This window comes from Haemaphysalis longicornis, unplaced genomic scaffold (genome assembly GCF_048455015.1).
Source record: "Haemaphysalis longicornis isolate Haplotype H1 unplaced genomic scaffold, Haemaphysalis longicornis Haplotype H1 scaffold_2, whole genome shotgun sequence".
In the NCBI taxonomy this organism is placed as follows: Eukaryota; Metazoa; Arthropoda; class Arachnida; order Ixodida; family Ixodidae; genus Haemaphysalis; species Haemaphysalis longicornis.
Genome location: NW_027526295.1, coordinates 260,267,882 through 260,289,933, shown reverse-complemented (window position 1 = coordinate 260,289,933; position 22,052 = coordinate 260,267,882). Strand labels below are relative to the sequence as shown.

Here is a 22,052-nt window from a genome sequence, read left to right as displayed (position 1 = left end):
ATTGCCCCTCACCTCACTCCCGAGACGGAAACTAAACCCTCCTACCATTTTCGTTTTGTTTAACAGCTGAGATTGAGCTTGGTCCGGTGGCGTTGACAAAAAAAAGCAAGAAAGAAAACTGGGCGACCTGTAAAGGGTGCACCACCGCAGATAGGGTATTATAACAGTGGAGCCGACTTTCGCGCCTGCTCAGGTGTGAGCACAAGGGGCATATGCGTATGCGCACCCCTTACTATACCATTTTAAAGCTGTATGCCTTCCTTGGGCTACTAAAACGCAATAAAAAAGACGCAGCGTGCACTAGGGGTACAACGCTGGAGAAACTGCGGAGCTGGGGTCGACCAAGCTTCGTCCCCCGTGGGGTCAGTGTGGGGGACCGACGGGAACGGCGTTGTAAAATCCGGCTGTAACTTTGCCTCACCCCTAGCCTAGCAAGAACATCGAAAAACCTAACAAAACTTAGCAAAGCACAGCAAAACTTGGCGAAACCGGAAGAAGCTAGTTCGACCCCCCAATCCGCTGTTTTCTCTAGCCTTGCACCAATAATGCAAGCTAAACCTTTTTGTTGTTGTTTCCTGACTAGGGATGCAATATACTTCGGATACTACTGATGTTCTTCGCCCAGTGGCGAGAATCGCTAGGGATGAGTTCGCAAGATTGTGTTCGCGGGGCCGTAAGCCCAGGCCACGGCCAACTGCCTTGGCCCGTTCTTGCCTTGTGAAATTGGGCTGTTAATCAACTCACATTTTTTTTGCGGTCATGTTTACATTGGTAAAGTGGGTCATTGTTTAAATACCTCATTGGCAGAACACAGACGTTCGTCAGAAGGCAATTTGTACTCATCGCACACGTCTTTCTTCAGAACACCGGTGCGCTGTAATATACAAATATACATCAGTTTTTCCCTTGCACGGCAATCAGCTCAGGCTATAGGCCATTGAGACTTACCACAAAGAAAAAAAGAAGTTGTACGCGTAAGTGCGTCCGCGATAGCCCTGCATGAGGTGAATTTTCATTTTTGAATCGCTCCGTAACTTATAATCGGTTGCCACGCATTGTAGGCTATGTGCGCTGTTTTGTATACGCGTTCAGTGTGACTTCGTCGGTGTGAGGCAATGTGGGTGTTGGTGATTTATGTATGTGTTTGCCTTTCAATAAACTTCGTTGCGAGTTCAGCGCCACCCTATCTATCTCATCCATCCGGTACTTTTCCTCGTTCCCACGTTATCGGAGGTGCGAAAGCTTGAGCGACAGAGCGCGCGCATCAGTCTCTTCCATCCCAATAAAGGGAGAAGGAAGAGCATTGAACGGGTGCCGCCAGTGATCTCCGCCGTGGCCATGCGGCGGAGACATATGGAATTCCACGCCTGGCGAAGTTTAGCGAACTGGATGGCTGACCGGTGGCGCTGCTCGTGCGAGCAGCGCCGATGTTCTGTTGTTCGCGCGGATTCCTCGCGACTAATCCGGCGGCGGCCCAATCGATCGAGCGAGCGGAGACGAGAGAGCCCACTGACCTCCCTGACCCCCCCGCTTGTGCTGCCCGCTCGTGAAAAGCGATCGAAGCGGCCGCAGCGCGAGTGCACATCCGAATGACAAAAGCAATTAAGCCCTCTGACACGAACGTCTTCGCTAATTATTGCGCCACTCCAGCAGGCTTCCGACTCGGCCGAAAATAAAAGCGCTGCCTTCCTTCAACCACCAGAAGGTCGCCATTTTTCGTCTGCTCGCTCTCGCGCGTACGCTTCTTCTTCCCTTCCACCTCTCCCGCTTCCGGCGCGCACGCGCGCGGCACCCGTCACGTGACCTCCTCGTTGGACCAATGGCGCCTTTCTCAGCGAGAGGAGGCAGAGGAGCGCAGGGGTGGCTGGCGGCGAGCAAGTTTGGCAGCGCGCCGTTGCGTGTGCTACATTCGTTGTGCCGCGGGCGGGTATCGGCGCTGTCGCGATGGCGTTGGCTTCTGGATAAACAGACAGGGCTATTGGTCCACCACACTTGACGTCGCTAGAGATCGTGCTATGTGTGCTGTGCAACCCGGTGCGTGAACCCCGTGTGCCTGTTGGATTTATACGCGGCCAGCCCGAGTGTACTGTGCCGCTTCTGCGTGCTAGGCTGAGTTCAGCAACGCCCTCGCGAGGCCCCCCTTGAGTTCGCTTCAAGGTAAGCCTAACAGCTTCACTAAACCGCTCGCCAGCGGCCTGTCAAACGAGCCTTGCTCGGCCAGATTGGCTGGGCCGTTCGCGCACTGGCGAGCTCCGATGCCCGTGCCAGTGTTTTGTCGGCTGCTGCCAGAGCAGCGCAAGCGTTGATCCGATAGCGCGCGTCGTTGCCGGAATAGCCCAACGCCGCTGTCGTTGGGAGGGGGCGAGGGCCTCTCGGGGACACGACAGACGCCTCGCTCCCTTGCCCTCTCGTGCTCCCACAACGAGAAACAGGCGTCCAGCCGTGATGTCTCGTTTGTTTCGACGTCCGGTCGGTCGCCCGTTGAAGCGCTTGGATGCCGCATCCTTTGACAGCCGCGGAGGCAGCAGCTACCAGTGCCGCCGATTGCCGCACCGGCGCTCGTATTCCAGTCGCTTATTAGCTTCAGAGGCGAATCGCTGATTAGTGCGCGGCCTCAGTCACCGTCGTGAATGCGACGTACCAGCATTGCGAAATAAGACGTCAGAGCTAATTGGTTCATTATGAATTTGCGTCGGCTGATTCTTAACGAAGGATGGAATCGGACTGGGCCGCGGCATGTGTTCGTTTGTTTATTGGCGTACACTTCGTAATGAGCTTGTTAGCGTGCGTGCCCATTAGTGAAAACGGACGGAAACAGGTCTGACCGTTGCCGTCGACCCTTAGTGACCTTTCAACGGTCAGAATAAAGCGTCTTGCCCCGATTTCTGTCCTCTGTGGCTATTCGCCTCGTTCCCTTGGGGCGCGCCTGCCACACCCATTCGCTGGGGATGCTTGCAGCAGGGCCGCCTTGGCCCTCCTTGCGAGATGCTCGCGTGAGCCTGCCTGTCACACCCCGCACGCTGCCTGTCACACAGCCTCGCAGGTCGGCTTCTCTGCTGCGGCGCGTCACCCTTGATGTGCTGTTCCGTTCGTTTGCAAAAATAACTGCAGCTACAATTAAAAAAAAAAACATTTAATTGAAAGCTTTTGGTGTGTAAGTAAGTTTACTGTCAACTTGTAGAAAGCCTCCTTCCTTAGTGGCAGTATTATTATGCTGGCGTAAAGGATCTCTCGCACAATCACTAAAAACACGGCTACAGTTTTTCGCTGCATACATCGCCTCCGTTAAGTTCTATGTCATTGATATAGAGATGAATACTGCGACCTGTCAGCACAAACCTTGTCACTCTGCATAACGCGCGAGGATCGAGCTGGCGTGCGAAATATTGGGCAGCGATCGCGTAGCTGGGAAAGGGGCCCTTCCCTGGTCAGTACCGAGCCTAAGCATGAACGTCTAGGAACCCGCCCAATCTTCGTGTTAAAACGAGTCGAACTGGTCCTTTTAACAGCGAAGCTGTTTGGCAAATCGTAATTTTTCGTGTCCGCAGTTAAAAATACCAAGAAATTTCCGAGAGCGCGCACGTGATCGCGGGCCTCGCGGTGGCCCGGCAGTTAGCTAAACGAAGAAAATGCCTAGCGCTCGTGTGTGCGTGCCTCGCTACGACCGCCCAGCGTCCCCTGCGCATGTTTGTCAAGCCAAGCATACCCACTTAGGGAGATTAGCCAAGGTTGCGGCGACCGCCCGGCAGTTAGAAAAAAACAAAAAAATGCCGAGCGCTCGAGGGTGCGTGCAGTGCATCGCCTCGACGTCCCAGCGTCCCCGGCGCACGTTTGTCAAGCCAAGCACGCCACTTGGGGAGGTTGGCCCAAAGGAAAAAAAAAAAAAAAGAGCTCCAACGTTTCTCTTACTTCGCCACCAGTACTGTCCCCAAGACACCTTAGGAAACAGCGCGAAACACTTGGACAGAGAGAGGACACGAGCGCTGTGTCTGTGTCTCAGACACGAACGCTGTGTTTGCCCTATCTCTGTCCAAGTTTTTCGCGCTGTTTCCTAAGGTGTCATGTGTACCCAACTAGGCCAAAGTCAAGCTTTAGTACTGTCCCCAACCCTGCACACTCTACCGTATGAGCTGGGCGTGCTCCCACACACTACCCCCCCCCCCCCTCCCCTCATCCCCTCCCCAACCCATGATCAGTGGGAAGGCATGCTAGCCAGCCCGGACCCCGGCGATCAGCTTCGGCTGGTTGAAAGGGCCCACCTGGCAGCGACCGCCCAGGGACTTCTGGACTGAGAAGACACCCCCATTGTCATGACTCCATAGCTATTATAAAAATAAAGTTTATTCCTCCTCCTCCTCCAGCGTTCTCCGTAATCCTGGCCACACTTGCTCGGAACGAGAGAGACACGTTTTAGTGTAAGCCCCTCCAAGTTAGTGTCCAATGATTAACACTTCCAAAAAAATGAAAGGAGCTCACACGTATGCAGCAACAATTATGCAGTAAAGGTCGTTGCGGCAGCGAAGAAGTCAATCGGCTGCAATCACTACCACCTTCGTGATGGTCATGAAGGTTGCGTGCAGCTTCGCTACATTCAAGCCTCATGCGTTAGTGTGAGCTTCCTTCATTTTTTTTATTTCTGTCCATCAATAGATGGAGAGCAAATGCCACAGGATCCTTTAAAATGACATGGGAAACGTTAAAGGGGAAGTCTCAAACAGAAACGTGGCGTATATAACCAGGAACGGAACATAGCAAAGCAGGGCAATGATGTGCTGAGGATAATAGATGTGAGCTTATTTGTAACAATACTTAAAAGGACATTCTGGATGCAATGGAATGCGAAGTAGGAAGGCCAGTGAACGAAGCGCAACTGACAGTGGGGAGCTATATATTGTAGATCCCCCCAGAAAGACTTGCAAAATTGCCCACTGAATGCCTCGGGACCTGTAAAAATTCCGAGATCACTTTTATCCATGACAGGGCTGTTAAGCGCAGCGTCAATGGGAGGTGCGCAGAAAAGCGGCGTAGCAGGTGAAGTTTGTAGAGGGGGACCAGGAGAGGTCCTATCGCATCAGAGAAGTAATCGAAGATACTTTGTTCTTGTCCATTGGTTCACATTTTGCAGCAAAACTTTCTCTCATTTTTAAGCATACGTACAGTAACACCCAGTAGCCCAATGATAGCTTTGGGTATGAAGTGAATAGAATGCTTTCGCCTTTTAGCTAGTAGTCTGGATAGAACCCCGGGCTCCAAAGCTTCCGAAGGTAGAGTCAGAGCCACTCAGCGGCGATTCTTTTTAAGCCAAGGCTAGCCTCTTCCCCCTTGGTGCTTTCTTTTAAGAGACTGCGCCCGAGAGGCGTATAGAGGGCGGGCGTTTGACCGTTCGCAAGCGCAGCCCGTACCCACGCAGAGATCGCACTCGCTCTCCCAGTGCGACTGCCCGTCGGGCGTAAATAGAAGCGTGGACATGCCACTGAGTTATGACCCCGTGGGAGGCCTGCGATATCCCGCAGGCCGTTTTCGCTTTTCGCCAATACGCGACAGCGGCGGGGGCCATGGATGTTTTGTTTTAGATCAGGGACAACGATAGTGGAGGCTCTTGAAGAGGCGTGGTTCGTACGCTGTGTGATAGTTCAAAGGAAACCTGGCCTACCAACCACCCCTGAAGGAGGTACTGTTGGTCAGAGGTCGCCTGGAGGACCAAACACTCCTGGTAACCGGGGCTACGACGGCGCAGTCGGCACATGGCTTCCTGGATGCAATAAGGGTCCACTTCTACTTCTACAGCCGACTAAACGTTCTCTCTCCCACGAAAGTTTCCTCTAAGGACGGACACCTGAGTCCGACGGCTCCGAAGTTGCCGCTCGCATAGTAATGGACGCGTGTATAAGGCAGCCTGAATGCGTTAGGGTTGCGGTGTCGCTGCAAGCAGACGTGATCGGCTTGCTGAGCGAGTCCGCGGATGACCTGCGAGAAGTGGTCGAGGACCTGTTCAGGCTAAGCCTAGCGGTGGGCTGAGGAAATGTGAAACGGCTACAAGTAATGTCATACAGTGAATTAGCGGTAGTAGTAGAATGTGAAGGTGGGCGGGCGATCCATCTCGTCTTGAGCAAACAGCGCGGGCACGACGGGCACCACTGCGTCGCAATAGGAAGGCGCTAAAATCGCCTCTGGAGCGTACGGAAAGGTCGGGTAAAGGTCGAGTTGCGCGTCACGTGTTGTATTGAGAAAAATGAAATACAAGTACTGAAACGACGAACCCGAAAGCTAATCCGCAAGTTTAGCAAGTGTGTCGCAGAGCACACTTTATCATATCCTGCCATCATGTCAACAGTTTCCATTATTACCTCTCGCATTATTCTTGTGTACGGACAAAACAGCCTCGATGCGTTCGAACCGACATCGTGGCGAAATGTATAGCGCTTCTATGCTCACGTGTTTGCACACCTACCTGTTTGTCCTTTGTCTTATGGCCCCCACGTCACCCGGTATAAGATGCACGGGACAACAGTACGGATGAGTCTGCTGGTTGACTCAGCGCTACGCCTGAATGGTCCCGCGATCCGTCGCAGTAATCGTTCTGGGAGTGTTCCACAGATGACTCTGAGGTTGGACAAGGGGCCTAATCAGTGTGTCCTAATCACCCCCGGCAAAGGAATTTCCGATGCAGAATACTTGCGCAAAATTATTCTGTACCAATAGCTTTTATAAAACTTTGGTGCACTCCCCGAAATTTCGCCGCGCCGTTGTACTTGTACTTGTAGGCTACGATGTACTTGTCGGTACAGTGTACCACACTAGACTTGGCACATACAGTGGGGGCGTGTCTTTTTAGGGGCGAAGCACCTTAAAACCGAGGCTTGTCCGGCGACCGTGCTCATGCACGGCACAGCACCGTGTAAATCAAAACATCTGTGAATAAAAGGTTCGCAAATGGTTAGAGAGATAGAGAGAAAGAAAGACGCACAGCACTGTGTAAATCGAAACATCTGTGAACAAAAAAATCACAAAAGGTTAACAAGAAAGGTTAGAGAGAGAGCGCTCCTGGGGAGCCGTGCTGCGCATGCGCGAGGAGCATTGGATTGGATTAGATTTCTAAATTAAAATGGATTGGATTGGATTGGAAATCGTTTTAGCAGCAGCAGCACTCTCATGGGTGATTTACGGTAAGGACGATCCCCAGTGCTTCGCCCACTCGTCGTGATTCACTTCGTGGAGGTGCGTGAATATTTTTTAGTTGATCTGATAGCGGAGCTCTGTATGATAATAACGTCAGAAAATCTCTGCGTTGATACAACAAAGTACGGTTTGTACGCAGGTTACCAATCGGTGCTTCAGTTTTTACCTCCGATCACCACGAACACGTTCTGCGACACCTTGGGACTGTACGGTTATTGGTTAGATGTATCGCCTGCCATCCGCCGATAATTTCTGGAAAATACTTCGGGAGCTCTATGCAACGGTGCAAACCAATTATTTTTGTTGCCACAACATAGCTGTCTTTTTTTTTTTTTTCGACGAAATGGTGGGAAAATGAAGGAACGACGCTGCGCCACGGTTGCTCTCCGCTGGGCCATTAATTAGAATGTACCAGGTTTGGACGTGCATAAAAAAAGAGATAAATCTATTACCATCAATTTAGTTTGTAGACCTCCCTTCGACTGTTTTCCTGCTGAATTAAAGCTGAGTGCAAGAGCGCAATGCTTGTGAGGGCGCGGTGCATCGCCGCGGCGAAGGAGGCGGCTTGAATTCCGAGTCCTTGTCGGAAATTTGAAGAGCGCGCCGTTTCCCAGTAGCCTCCGCAAGAACCACACATCCGCTTGAACCCTAAAATGTTCCCTTCACCACCCCCGCGGAGAAAAAAGGTGCCAGCACTGCTATCGTGCACGTCGAACTGCGTACATTCTCACCACGTTTCCAAGCGATCTACGAACCTAAATGGTATGAGTATGACGCTGCGCTTTTATTAAATCTGGTTCCCTGCAATGCATGCCGCTCAGAAAACTTGGCCCGACTGCAGATAACGCGGCACGTTCAAAATTGCCAGCGAATGGATGTTACGCGACATCCTGCAAACGATGTGGCATATTCCTCCCTCGACCGAACAAGGCTGCGTCGTAACCAAATCTGGACACGGGGGGCGTTGTTGGCCGCAGAAGAGACATGTAGTTGAACTGATACGAATTAATGACTTGTGTCGCTCCTCAGCTGGGTCTCCCTGCTGCGTATCGATTTTGCTTTCGCAGTAAGAGGAAGCAGACGTTCATTAAGTTTCGATGTTCCGCGGGTATTGAACTTGGAATCTCGTGTAACGACTCCTCTTAACCGTGAGTGCAGTGTTAAAAAAAAAGTTGATGTATGGTCTCAGAATACCTCGGTTTCAATCCGCTGAGAGAGCAGCCAGGGAACACGTGGCAGTGAAGAGAAAAAGTACACGTGCACTAGCGAAGCTGCGAACGCAGAAGTCAGTCTTCCATAGCAGCCGCTCGCGTAGCGGTGGCGCTAGCATCTAGCGAACAAGCAAATCTCCTTGAACGATGGTAATGATCATATTAGGCTCTACCTTTTGTGTCTGCTGGGCGTGCGAAAAATCAGACGCGTCTGGGAGAGTTGCGAGAGGCTCATAATTGAAGATGTCACTGCTCGAAGTCAAAGACAAGACGGGAAACAGAGCGTGGCGGACTCAGCTTCGTTCCTCTGTGTCTTGCCTTGCCTTCGTTGCTTCGAACAGTGAATTGCTTATTTATGGGCATGCTAGTCAAAAAGAAGAAAAATCGGCAGAAATAGCAGCGGCACCTGCAAACGAGGACATAAGGCACGCCGAAAAAAAGAAAAAAAGAATGACACAGGACACCCGTAACATGAGTAGCTGATGTCTCGGGGTCCCAATATATAGCACTCGAATGTTCCAGGTGGATCTTTGTACGCAATGTCGCACGCATTTCCGCCCCTCGCTGGGCGTCTCCTAAGCCAACTGCTGCCAGCAGAGACTGGGTCTGACCATTGCCGCTTCCGATGTCGGGATATCCGAGATTCGATGGGGTCGCTACCCCCACCAGAGACACGCGCATTGTATCCACGATGAAAGTTTGCTGAAGAACAAACGGGCCTGCACGAGCAGCGGGCTCCCGACGCTGCTTCCATGGCACCGATCGAAGCCTGGAGCTGCGCGTGGATCGCTTTTTCCCGCGGGGCCACGCCGTCACATCGCTTCATCTTCTTCACGCACCCGACGACGCGTGTTGTCCGTCCATCCTGCACTGGCGGCCTAGCTCGGCCCTGACGGGCGCACGAAAGAAGCCATATCTCCCCCCCCCCCCCCCCCCCTCTTATTTTTTTTTGTTTGTTTTTTGTTTGTTTTTCAGAAACGCGTACATGGTGCGCCTCTTGCGGTTGCGAAGACCCCCGCCGTTGCATGATTGGGGGGGTTGCGCCAGCTGGCTCGATGTCTTCCGCGCCTCGAAGGACGAACACCGCTTCGTTGGCTACACGCGTATGACATTTCGAGCCACTCCCAAGTGTTCGTTGCGAGAGAGCTGGCACGCGTACCAGCTTCCACGTGTCGCGCACCAGCAGGAAACGATGGCAGCAGCGCCGGCTTCGGCGGCGAATGCGATCATCGCCAGCAAAAAAAAAAAAAAAAAAAAAAAATTGCTCAGATTTGAAGCACAGTTTCCGGTTTCCCCACCACCGAGTGCGACGTCGCAGATTTCTTGGCGCCCAAACGGAGGCCACAGAGCTGTAGCGGATGTCCTGCGGAGCTGGTGGTTCTCGCCGACACCAGGCAAACGCAAGCCCAGGAAGGAGACAGGATAGTGTTTTTTTCTGCCAGAGTGTTGCTGTACTTCGGGCGCAAATATAGGCCGGACGGAGGCAAGACGCACAAAGCGGGGGGTAGAGTGAGCGTCCTTTAGTGACGCAGACACGCTCTGACTGGGCCTGACGAGAGGCATGATCAAAGGACGCTGTGACCGTGTTGTCTTCGTACACTCGGCGTACTGTCCGCAGCAGCGTTTCTGGGAGTCCGAGTCGACCTAGTTGACGGAGAATTGGGGCGTGGGGGGCGCTGTCGCACGCCTTTTCCTCGACCAGAAAACGGCTCATCAAACAAGATTGACAAGGACAAGGCGCCATCTGAGTGGGGCTCTTGTGGCTGCAGAGCGGCTCGAAAGCGCAGCGCGCTCTTTCGGTAGTCCAAATACTGGCCGCCCGATTTTCTCCTTTGAACGTTCAGGTGGGCTCTTGCACAGGCCCAATTCTGGTCAAATGTAAACATAAACCTAAGGGTCACCCTTTGAAGCCAACCCGGTGCCCTGCGCCCAAAGCCAGATTTTAGGTTCCTGCAGGGCATGTCGTTAACATACTTACTGACTCCGTTTTTGTATACGCACACCAAAGTTTGCCACAAGGCGATTTCGGTGCGTGATAGGGGATAGGAAGCGATGGCGTAATCTTAATTTATCTTTAAATGTGATTTCAAATCTGCCCGAAATCAATGCGTGACTCAGGCGGAGCCCGCAGATACGGGAACTGCGTGCAGTCAGCGTAGCATGACTTCTCTTGACCAGCCGTTCGTTATTGCTACAATTAGCAATGCGAAAACGTTAACTATAGTAGAAAATCTGGCGTAAATCAAACACTTTGGCACATAGAGTGGCCGATAGCTCACAGAACAAAAAAAAAAAAAAACACGAGAGACTGCTTGGATTGACGCGGAATTTCTCGGGAAAGCTCCTGCGAGCGAAGTGGAGTAGCTGAAAAGAAAATTAAGTAAATTCGGTTCATGGTCAGTGAAGCACTTTCTGGGCTAGTTCGTTCATTTCAGAAAATGAAAACTCGGTTCCGGGTGGGATTTAATCCGAGGGACATCTGGAATGCGACACGATCGCAACCCTACCAGACGCGCGGCGTTTTTTTGTTCTTCCGTGGTCTTTAATTCAAATGTCGAGAAGCATATATACATGAACTATTTACAAATCGTTGTGCTTAATAGATAATGTGAAACGGGTAGCCTGGAATTCGGCGAAGACATTAACAATTCCGGCTAGCAAAAGGGGCAGGGATACACACCGGTGAAAAACAAGCTCCCAATCCGTTCTAAAATCATTTCGGTTATAGTAGCCTTTGTAGGTTATAGGTACACCTCGCGAACGCATTGTGACCTTAGGCTCAGGGACGTGGGTTAGGCACTCTTACCGAGGCTTCAATGGGTGATATGTATGAGCACGCTAATTACACAAACAGCAAAACACGTTTACGCTGATGCCGTTTATGCAAGCCTCAGTGGGCAAGCTCTCGGTCGTAGTAACAGAAAGACGAAGAAAAATGGCAGCATCTCCACTCCGTGGTTGATGGCGAGGGTGCGGAGTACGGGGACTCGAAATGACATCCAAGTTGCGCCCCGAGTGACATCCGATCTGCGCCCCGACCGTCATTCGATTTGAGCAGCCAGTTGCACCTTGATTATTCCCTAAATGAAACTGCAACTCACGTCTCAAATCGAATTTCGCTTTATTTTCGCCTGATGGTGGTGTGCGCACGGATAGACGCGGACGGACATTGGGAGGTCCTAAGGTACTCCGAACCGTTACGGGCGAGGGAGTAAGCCGTTTGACTCGCGGGTGCTGAATCATGGTCGTAGCCCAATGGTTAAGACGAATCACAGTAACTCTATCTGGTCTACCAGACACAGGCTCGAATCCTGACGGTGCCTGTATGATTTTTTGCGATTGCAAATGCTATGCGCATGGACGCGGACGGACATTGTGCGGTCCTAAGGCACTCCGCACCTAAAAGGAAAAGGGAGATGATGAGAAGGGTACAGAACGCCCCCCGAAGTCTCCGCCGTCACGTGCACCTCATCACTGCCGATCCCAACGCCTCCCTGGCCCTGCCCCAAATTTCCTCCCTTTCGTACATTCACTTCTGCTTACCACGACAGCATGCTGCTTACGTTGGCCCCACATCACTGTCGCACGACAGCGACTGCGACGTAATCATTTATGCACGAAGAGCGGCCTAGTACGGGCAGTTGAGGTCTACATGAAAGAGATCCGTCTTCAGGACAACCTCCTTGTGGACTTTTTCCCCCGCTGGCGGCAGGCCTTCCTTTCTCGCAACAACATGACCAGCGTGCACTGGACGCTGTCCGTTCTAGCCGAATATGAGATGATGGCGCCCCTGTACACACAGCGTCGTGACTGTGCTCAGAATGAGCGCGCTACTTCCCTCACGACTTCTCGAATTACACCGGTGGCGGTGGTCGGTGCACCACGTATGCCTGAAAGCAGCAGTGAGGCGTGGTCGCTGATGACGGTTCTGTGCCGAAGGTGAGCGAGAGCGGCGGAACACGGGGGAAGGCGCCCATCCGCCACATCCGTTCGGCAGTTGCAACACTAATGGTTTTTCGCACTACGTCACAAGGAGTGCTTGCGTATCGTACAGTTTTTCACGCGAAGCGTAGAGAATTGTTGCGCACCTGCAGAGTGGCATATACCCGCATTGGAATAAATGGAATATTTGAGAACGCTTTGTAAGCCTGCGGCGATCGACCCTGTACGAGTGACATGGTGGGCTTCCAAAATTTCACAGGCTACTAGCGCGGATGACAATTTTGACACATACCAACGTTTTTTGGCACTCCAAATGAAGCCTTGACCACATTTGAAGCAAAGAGTCACTGCACAACAGTTGTCGGCAGCGCTTTGTTAATTTTGAATGCACGCTGCGTTTGAAAGACCGCGTGTAATTTTACGAATACCACTGGCTGCCTTCGAACCGTCATTCCAGCTGTGTGTTCGGTACCTCGACGCCCGAGATGCCTCTCGAGCTAGTTCGGCGGTGCTGGCGTGACGCTATTGAAAGTTCGTTGGCGCCACTTTGGCAAGTTGAACAACCCCGGCCCGCGGGGGGAGTGGAGTGAGCGACATCTTTCTACTCGTCAATTGCGGTGCTGTTGCCGGTGGCCTTGCAGTTGTACAAATAAATGCGTTTGTGCAGACGGTTACTGAATACAGGTAGTTAACGAATTCGAACGAATGCTCGAAAGGAACTGTTCTAAAACATATTGCACTGAAATTACTGCCAGGAATATCACGTAAGCATAAAAAAGGACTAATGAAGCATGCTGTATTGGCGATGGCTTTAGTCAATTTAAAGGAAACGTTTCGTTGACGTTCTCTGGACGTGGTCCTAGAACACGCCAGTGGGACGCGTGAGCGCCGCAGAGTATCTGCTAATCGTGCCCCACACTCACTGATTTAAAAAAAAAACAAATTACCGTCAGGGCCTTCGTCTAAACTGCACAGTTCTTCGGGGAAAGCTCGGACCGGAAGTCTTCATGCCTCTGCTGGTCGCTGGTGGACGTTGTGTAATTTTGTTGACAGCGAAAAGTGAATATTCAGGAGCGACTTAACGCGGATGGGGACGATCTATTTGGCGTGATTGCCCGCTTGGGCTGGCATGTTTGGATTACAGTCTCGGCGTTGGGCGAAAATAAGCGGGAAGTTTCGAATTTGGGTGCGAGACGAGCGCCATGATTTGAATAAAGGGGGGCCGTGCGAGATGCTCGGGGCAGGCAGGGCCCGCTTTGCTCTGCTCCCCGACGCTCCTTCCGCCGCTTCCGTCTGCGCCCCCCTCTCTCTGAAGGGGAAAGGGCGGACAGGTTGCCGGCCTCGGCGAAAAGCTTCGGGTCCGCTCCAGGTGGCGGTGACCGCCAGGTGGCGGGGCTTTAAATTGCGCGCCAGCTGCAGTGCGCAGAAGGGCGAACAGATGCCCCACGAGAAGTGCATGGCAGCAGCCCCCCGCGCGTGCACTGCGGCAGGCTGTCGTTCGTGCTCAGTCGCCCCCATCGACCTGGCGGGACACGGGAGCAGAAGGGAGGGGCCTTGGTGCGGAGGAAGCGGGAGTCGCCAGCCAAATGTGGCTCCATTCAGCCGGGCTTGTCTGAAGGCCGCCGTCCTCACCAGTGCAGGCACGCGTCGTGCAACGCGTGGGCAACCTCCTTCTGCCTTGACAGGATGTGTGTCGCCGCTGTCCGAAATGTAACCCAAGGCACGGGCGTTGCGGATAAGAAAAAAAAAAAAAAGCTATGGTGGCGACACGTGCTGCCTTGGGTTCTTGTTACTAGCGACCTTTTTCTCGGCGCAGTTTGCTAACACTTACAATCTCGTGTTTAGGTTTCGTGCACCACGTTCCCCTCGCAGTGTTTCGCCTTGGGATACCTGTGCGGAGGAAAGTTCGACCATATACACAGTGTTGCTGTTCTCCAACATTCCGTCTTGGCAGCTCAGTAAAAGGTTGTCCCTCAAGCAAAGGGGCCGCTCGTACTTCATTGGGTGCTTCTAGTTTATCCCGGTAAGCCGTAACCGACGCTTGAAAGCTGCTCGAGAGGGTAATTTTGCTGGCGCCAAACCCGCTAATCGTGTACGGCGGGGGCCAGAAGTTCGTTCGGCAGGTTCGCGTGCACCAGCTTTGCTTTCTGGGAGCGCCACGAACTGGCTTCCCGTGCCTCGATCGGCCTCCCCGTGTAGGACTGCATGCAAGCGGTTCGCGCGTCTTGTTGATTTTGGTGCTCCCACTTGCGCCGCTCTTTGTTGCGTTTGGTTTGCGGATATTCTTTTCTAGTGCCATGGTTTGTGTCCTTTTGCGGTGCATAATCTGTGCACTGTGCGGGCGAACTTGCAACAGCATGGCGGCTTTTGTTGATGTTTCTGGCATGTAGCCGAGAAGCTTGAGTCCGTACTGAAATAAAGCAAAATGGCGCGTCGTTTTAGTTCAACTTCCGTAGCTATATCCTGTAGATGTGTCTGCGGGTCTTGGAACGCCCTTTGCTGGGCCAATGCTCTCGTGCAGCACCTTCGTGCGCTGCAGTATCTCTGCAGGGTGGCCCCGTGGTAGCGCACACCGAGGTACCGGACCACGTCGGCGATGAGGTATGACAACGCTGCGTCGTCGATGTGAGAACGCCCTGATTTCGCCAGCTTGTCGTACACGTACTGGTCAGAGGCAGCGTCGTGATTTCCCTACTTGCCGACCTCCCTAAAAACATGGTGCAAGCTTACGAGAACGCCCTTTCACTCACTCACTCACTCCACCCCTTCCACGTTTGCTGCAAGTTGATCAGACCGCCGTCGTGTTTTTGCAACGCTGTATAGCTTCGTGAGGGCGAAACAAATCGTTTGCTGCTGGCTCCACCCTTACGAGGCCACTAACTAGGCTGGCGACCTTGGTTAGCCGTTATTCCGCCGAGGGAGCGTGGACTGGAACAGATTGCGCGTTTGTGGATGTCCCGTCCGTAGGGCTTGGTGCGTCTGTGGTCAACTTAAAGGCTACGATGTTCCAGTCGTTTGGACGTAGTCGGGCCGCTTCCTGAAAAGCATCGCGTACCGCTGACAGAATCTGAACAGCCACTAGCATATTATCGCTTGAAAGTCAGAAAGCCTGGTGCGCACCTTCCGCCGACCAACTTACGTGGTGTGAGCGTCTAGCCGTGGCGCCTTACTCGCCTGGCAACTCGTTCTTCTGCCGTCGCGTTCGTCGCTTTCTTCGTTACTGTAGGTGAAAACAGTTCTCTTGTAAGATTTTCCCGCCGCGCTGGTACTGTGCTACCGTTGCCTTCTGCCGTCCATCGACCTCCGCGCCACCGTGGCTCCGTTGTGGAAAGTGCCGTCAGAAACTCTGTTGGGGAGAGCGTTCCGATCTCACTTCAGTAAACGTAACCGAATTTGGCGATTGACGAATTGACATCACAGCACGCGGACCCACGTTCGCGCACTCACCACTACGCGATAGCGTTCGTCTCGCTTGTTAGTTCACACTGCCACACCGGACAGAACGCAAGAGCAAGACTGGAATTGCTGCGCCGCTCTGCCACAAATTTGTCCGCCTGCGCCTGAATGGCGCCAAACTCGTTGGCCTGCACAATCCTGCGTCACAGCGGCCGAACTACGCCGCAGTGTACGACCGCCATCGTTTTGCTGTTGCTAGCCGGGTACGTGGTTTGCCAGACACCTCGTCATGCGACGATTCGTGCTTTGGTCAATGGGGCCGGTGCATCAATATGAGGCTGAGAGAGCATAGCACCATGTCGAAATAAACGGCATTGTCACATGACAGCGCATTCGCAAAGAGTGGAAATGTCATCCTGTTCTTTCAATGTCCTGGAATATGTTCGACGCACCGAGACCGCACGATCCGCGAGGGTGTTGAAGCGTATATACCACATCAATAAGAGGGGAGATGTGTGGCATGTCAGCCAGTCGACCTGTTAGAAAGGGTGATTACATTTTCGGATATGACGTGTATATAGCCAGGAATGTCGGTTTTGCCCTTGCCCATGGCGTTCGGTGTACCATGTGGTTTCTTTAGCATTATGTACATGTGTTTTTATTCCATCAGAAATCAGTTGATGGTCAGCTTGTGTGTATTTTTGCTGCTATGCAAGATGAATCTACAGCAAGCTACTCGGATAAAATCACATTCTCAGGAAAGCAGGCGAACTATTATTTATTTAAGCCATTTATGACTGGTACGTCTACATGCTCCCGAATTCACAGCCTTCAGCCCGTGCGTGTATTGGAACGGCTTCCTTTTTGTGTGTGCCTTCGAACGACCCGTGGCTTGCGGCGCAAGTTCGTCGTCTGACTGGCAGGCCCGTGACACTCGAAGCCGATGATGTAGGTTGCGCTTTTCGGGAACTGAAAGCGCTGTTACGAATTGTCTCCGGAGCTGCGGAGCTTCGGGAAAAAAACGCTGCTCAGCACGAGGAGATAGCAACAACAAAAGTGCATGTTACCCGACGTAGTTGCGATTCCTTATTGAGAGACCGACAGCGCTTGCGTCACGTGACGCTGCCTCGCGGTCTCTGTCCAATCCTGGGCGGCGCCTCGCGCCAAATATGCACCCTTGGTAATCAAAGAGAGAGAGCGCAAGCCGTAGTCCGTAAACCATCGTTATGCCGAAGTCCTCGGGGCAGGAAACTGGCTTCGTTAAAAGCGGAGATGATCTGGTCCCGTGCAGTAGAGACCATGAGACACTGAATGTGCGAGATTTTGAATATTTCGTTGTATCCAGTATTCAGTGTTTGTTTAGACTGGCGTACGAAATGAGGATTATTCTGCTACTTTCTAGTACGTTACTTAGATTGAGGACAGACAGCCAGACATACAGACAGAATAACTTTATTTCGCCACAGCCGGGGCAATTAGGCCGGCGACGTCAATTCGCCGTCGTCTGTCGGGCAGTAGGGCCCCTTTTGGGCAGTCGTCCGATGCCGTCGGCCAAGCGGGCCAGATCTTCTTGGCCTTGGGGGTGAAGCACTTTTTTTTTTTTTTTTTTTTTTGAGGTTCCCGTATTCTTTCGCAAAATAGGCGTACTCGCATAGTGAACGCGCCATCTATTTTCGATCCCGCAAGCGCAGGCGAGCGCTTCGTTTCGCGGAATATCACGGTGTCGCTCGCTTGAACCCAGCTGGCACGACGCCAGTTATCGAATTCCCTTTGATGCTGAGGCGAGTGGGGCTATTTATAGCGTTGAACGGCGATAACGCCGCACGATCGCGAGGGCACAAGGTATCTAACTCTGCAAATGGAAAGTGGGCTGATATGTCAAAAGAACTGTTTCTTGTTCCTATAGTAGGCCCTATGCGGTAGCTCCCGATAGGTCATCCAATGTGGAGGGTGTATTGTATAACTGTGAATTCGTAGCAGAATGCTGATAACGGTATTAGGCTCGTGCAGCGACTAACGTGACTTGGTTTCAGCGTCCCGGGGTGACTAGTGAAAATCGTCATTAAAGGCACGCTGTGGCGATTTTTTTTTTTTTACAATGCTCCATTGTAAATATATACGTATGCATGGTAAAGTTATGCAGAGGTCTGACGCAGAAGAAAACGGCCAGTATTTAGAAATTCACTCATTGTGGGGGTAAAATTACGTACGCTTTTTTTTTTAACAAAGCGGTCTATATTTGACGGGACCTCCCAACGCCGCACCAAACACCAAAAAGAAAATAAAATGGCAGAGCCACTTAAGAGACTGCTTTCGTGTCGCAATGCACGAGCATCATAGTCCGGCGGGTGCAATGTTTGTTTTCGAAGAATTTTTTTTAAATGTGTTAAATTTGTTTGTGGTGGTAGTGCGAGCGCCGCCGTCTTCCTCAGCAGGGAGTGCGCTCCGCAAAGTGCCCTGGCTCGCCAATGACTACTGCGCCGCTAGGAGGCTTCTGAAAAGCCGCCGTGGCCGGGCCGGGGAATGCCAGCAGAGTTCCATAGACATATAAACTATAGGGTAATCCGGCGTTAGCGTCTAGGCGAGCCCCGCTTCAGCGAGCGTGCCGTCGCGTGTACAGTGGAGAAACGTCCCTTCGCTACTTGGCGTGACTTTTGAACCTATGAAGCTTTCGTATTTTTGGTGAAAAATACAGCAGTTGAAACCGAAAAGTTGTCGGGCTGCAAAAAAAACAAACAAAACAAGAATAGTAATACTGTAAACGATTATTTAAAGTTGTCTTATCAACAGAATAGTGGAGCTCCAATGGACATAATTGTCAGGGATATTTAGAAGCTTCATGCAGGACGAACAATAAAACAGCTTCCCTTTTCGTCAATTCTGGCGTCAAGAGCAAAAAAAAAAAGAAAGAAACCATATTAGCGCAAAACCAAGTGGGAGAGGGTCGTTGCTAGGTGTTGTGGTGGCGCCCACAGTGGCACACGATCACCTGCAGAGACAGATTTCCATCCAGCGTATATTTGTATAAAACTCCATGGGCGCCCTCCCCTTTCCCTCGCTGTACTATCATTCATTTTCCTCTTGTCTGCTCTCGCATCGGGCTCTTGATTGCGTAATTGTATGAACATCTTTCGGTCGCCCAGTCGACACCGCCTATTTTTTCGTAATGGGACGTGTAAGGCTTCCACTTTCAAAAATTATGTACGGGCCTTTCACAATGACGTCGCCCCCCTCCCCACCCCCTTTTTTTTTTTTTTGCGTGTAGCTGGCACCAGCACTGCCACATGTGCGTGACGCCACATTTCGCCGATATTTTTATGCTTTCTAAAAACGGTGAAAGGGCCGTCCGTATTGATTAGCCTTGCCACATTTTGCCGTTTCCGAATGTCAAGGTAGCCCGATATTTTAATGCTTTCTAAAAACAGCGAGAGGGCTACACGTATTGATTGGTATGGCTCAGTCTTGGCGGCTGACGTTAACAAGCCCTTCATGAGTTGTAAGATAGCGGACCTGCTGTTGCCAGCTGGTGCCGGCGGGTTTTGCGTCGACGACGTCTGCACGTATCTATTTTATGTTACGTATTTTCATTTTATTTCATGTGGCTAGGAAAACAAGAACGCGCGTTCTCGGATTAGCGCGTTAACGCCTATACTCCATTTGAGCGTTTCCGCAAGACGTTGCTACGCTCACGCAGCGTTTTCAGGGCCAACTCGAATGTGGCTGGCCGCTTGCAAGGCGCGGGTAAGTTTTGGAACGCGTCGCTCTTCGTTAGATTAGTTATTGCCGTTTTGTGAATGCTTCACGAGGCGATCAACTTCTGTCACGCAAAGCGCGGTGGGTTTTCGCTCTCTCTGAATGTATTGCCAGAAAGTAACTTGAGCTAACAGTGGTAAAGTGAAGTCGCAGTGGGTGGGAAAATTTATCCTGCGGAGGTAACCTAAAAAAGGGCCTAATACCCGTGCTACACGAGCGTTTGGAAGGACATTTCAGTCGAAGGACCTTCGAAATTTCAAATGCCATTCGAACTGGAAGGAGTTCCGCCGATCTACACGGCGATTCTCAAAGGCAGTTGAAAGTTTCCGAATTCGCCCGCCATGTTTTGGTGTCGCCACTGCTGCCATATTTCGTTCTTGGCGAAAATGTAATTTTGGAGTTAAAATGGGAAAAAAAGCAATTATTAGAGATGAAATTGATAACTATCTACAAGCGCGAACAAAACATGCACAAGGCAGCCAGCTTCTTTTTGTATTTTTTCGCACCGCCGGTGTTGAGAGTACCAAGTCACCTCGTAATCGTAGAGCGAGTGGCAAAGAACGAAAACAAGCGAACAAGTGAAAAATTATTAAGATCTTGCACTTCAAACACGAAGTTTTTCTCGTAAATAATTGGTTTTGTTATTACGGCTTGCAGAAACTGAGCCCGAGGGTACGACCGTCCGCGTTTCAAAGGCCTTTGAGTCTCTCAAAGGTCAGTTGTCGTGCTCCTTTGACTCAAATGGCATTTGAACCAAAGGCCTTCGAAAAACGTCGTGTAGCAGCTCAAAGGTGTCATTTGAGTCAAAGGACATTCGACTCAAAGGCCTCTGAAACGCTCGTGTAGCACGGGTATAAAATAGACTTTTCAATTAAATTTTAGTCTGCACGTGATACAGTCTCTTCCCCAAACTTAGTGTGGCCAACCCGCAGCCGGTCCCCGCTTGAATTTTTGACGCAGCCTTGGGTCAGGCTCGCTCTAATAAAGAGGCCGGTGGGGTCTCCGAAGGGCGTGGTCTCCGCGCAGACGAAGACAGAGAGAGAGAGATTTACCTTTTGAAAGAGCGATGAAGGAGTACGGCCGAACTGCGTGTCGGAAGAACTGAATGTGACCTCTGATCACAATTTTACCGGAAACGCATTAAAACATTTGCGATTTATAGATTATTGGCGCGTATGTTAGAGGGACCAAGTGTATTACAACGGTTAAATGAGGCAATGCTGCTACATAACGCTAGCAACACCAATGCAATAAGGGCGAATGGTGACGAGATCTAGCCAAGGAGGCACATTTTGAGACATTTTTTAGATTCATCAGCGAAATGTCTACCTCGGGTGCATCAGGCATAGATCACGCTCCTTTTCTTCCGGATATCGGCCGGGAGGCCGGTGGTATAGTGCAGGGAAATAACTTGTTTCCCACGTATCCTCGCAAATATTGACGCTGGCTGTTTAAAATTTTCCCCGTGAGTGCCCGTCACGCATGGTAAAATGTTGCATTTTCAGTGTGGTTTTTTTTTTTTTTTTTTTTTTGATACATATCGTCCGCAGGCTTGGTACAATTAAACATACTAAACTAAACGTATCCGGTAAGCCCGTTCTACAGCTTTAATCCCGAGGTAAAAATCCACTGTGCCGATAAATGAAATGCATATGCTGCGAAATGAAATATTTTCGAGAAACATCTTACCCTTGCTTTCCGATCCCAGCGCCATTTTGCTAATAAGAGACTGAGCGGAAATGGCGGCGCAAGTTTTCCATCCTGATGCGCGAAACCAGCCAAGCCGGCTGAGGGAAGCATCCGCCTGACAGCTGCTCAAGAAATGCGAAGCGTATGTCTGTCTACTCGGTCTTAAGAAGATACCCGCCGTGGTGATCGTGTTCTCGTTTGATGAAGTCTCCGCGGCATGACTAAACAAGTTAGCTTCCGCAAGCCTCAGCCAGAGTCGAGTCATCTGGGACCAAGCGAGTGAGGACGCCCGCTCAACGGCGACCGGAGGAGTGACGGTGTGCCAGGGCGCGATTATACTCCCGACTTTTTCAACGGACTCCGACTTTTTCAACGGGCTGGCATGCGTCCGCGCGGTCGGCGCCGTGGCTGGCGGTTGGGAGAATAGAACGCCAGCAGCCGCGGTTACTGAGAGGGGCGCCGGGCAGCCTCTCCCTTCCTTTATTTTTAACAGCGAAGCTGTTGTTGCTGGACGTAATGTGTGCGGCTTCATCAAAACATCTTGGGTTATAGTTGCTCCAGCCGTTTACCGCGCTTGTAGCGACCAGGCTCACAAGGAGCGTCCGGCGTCGTCCAGGCTTGCGCGTGGAGCTCGCGAAAAATACCAAGGAAGCAGTTCGCGTGCGTCCGCGCCTCAAGACAACTCCTCGCGCTGCTGCATACGCCCAGTTCGCGAAGCCGGTTGCCGCCGGTTCTAGTGCAAATGTTTTAAAGTATGAGGACAAAACGATCCGGGCCCGCCAGTCATTCATGAGGACGGCGATGATATAGATGGATATGACAATGACTACTACTGCAGTGAAAAGCGACGACGGAACATGTAACTAATTTCAAACCTAATGC

At 51.6% G+C, this 22,052-nt stretch overlaps 1 protein-coding gene across 1 annotated transcript in view; it reads left to right on the top strand.

Moving 5' to 3' along the window:
* Positions 1 to 1,836: 1,836 nt before the first annotated feature.
* Positions 1,837 to 22,052, top strand: part of LOC144170511 (semaphorin-1A-like) — an 84,074-nt gene continuing 63,858 nt past the window's right edge. The window contains exon 1 of the mRNA XM_077700355.1: positions 1,837 to 2,157. The gene's annotated coding sequence lies outside the window, so the exon portion shown is untranslated. The remainder of the gene's footprint in view (positions 2,158 to 22,052) is intronic.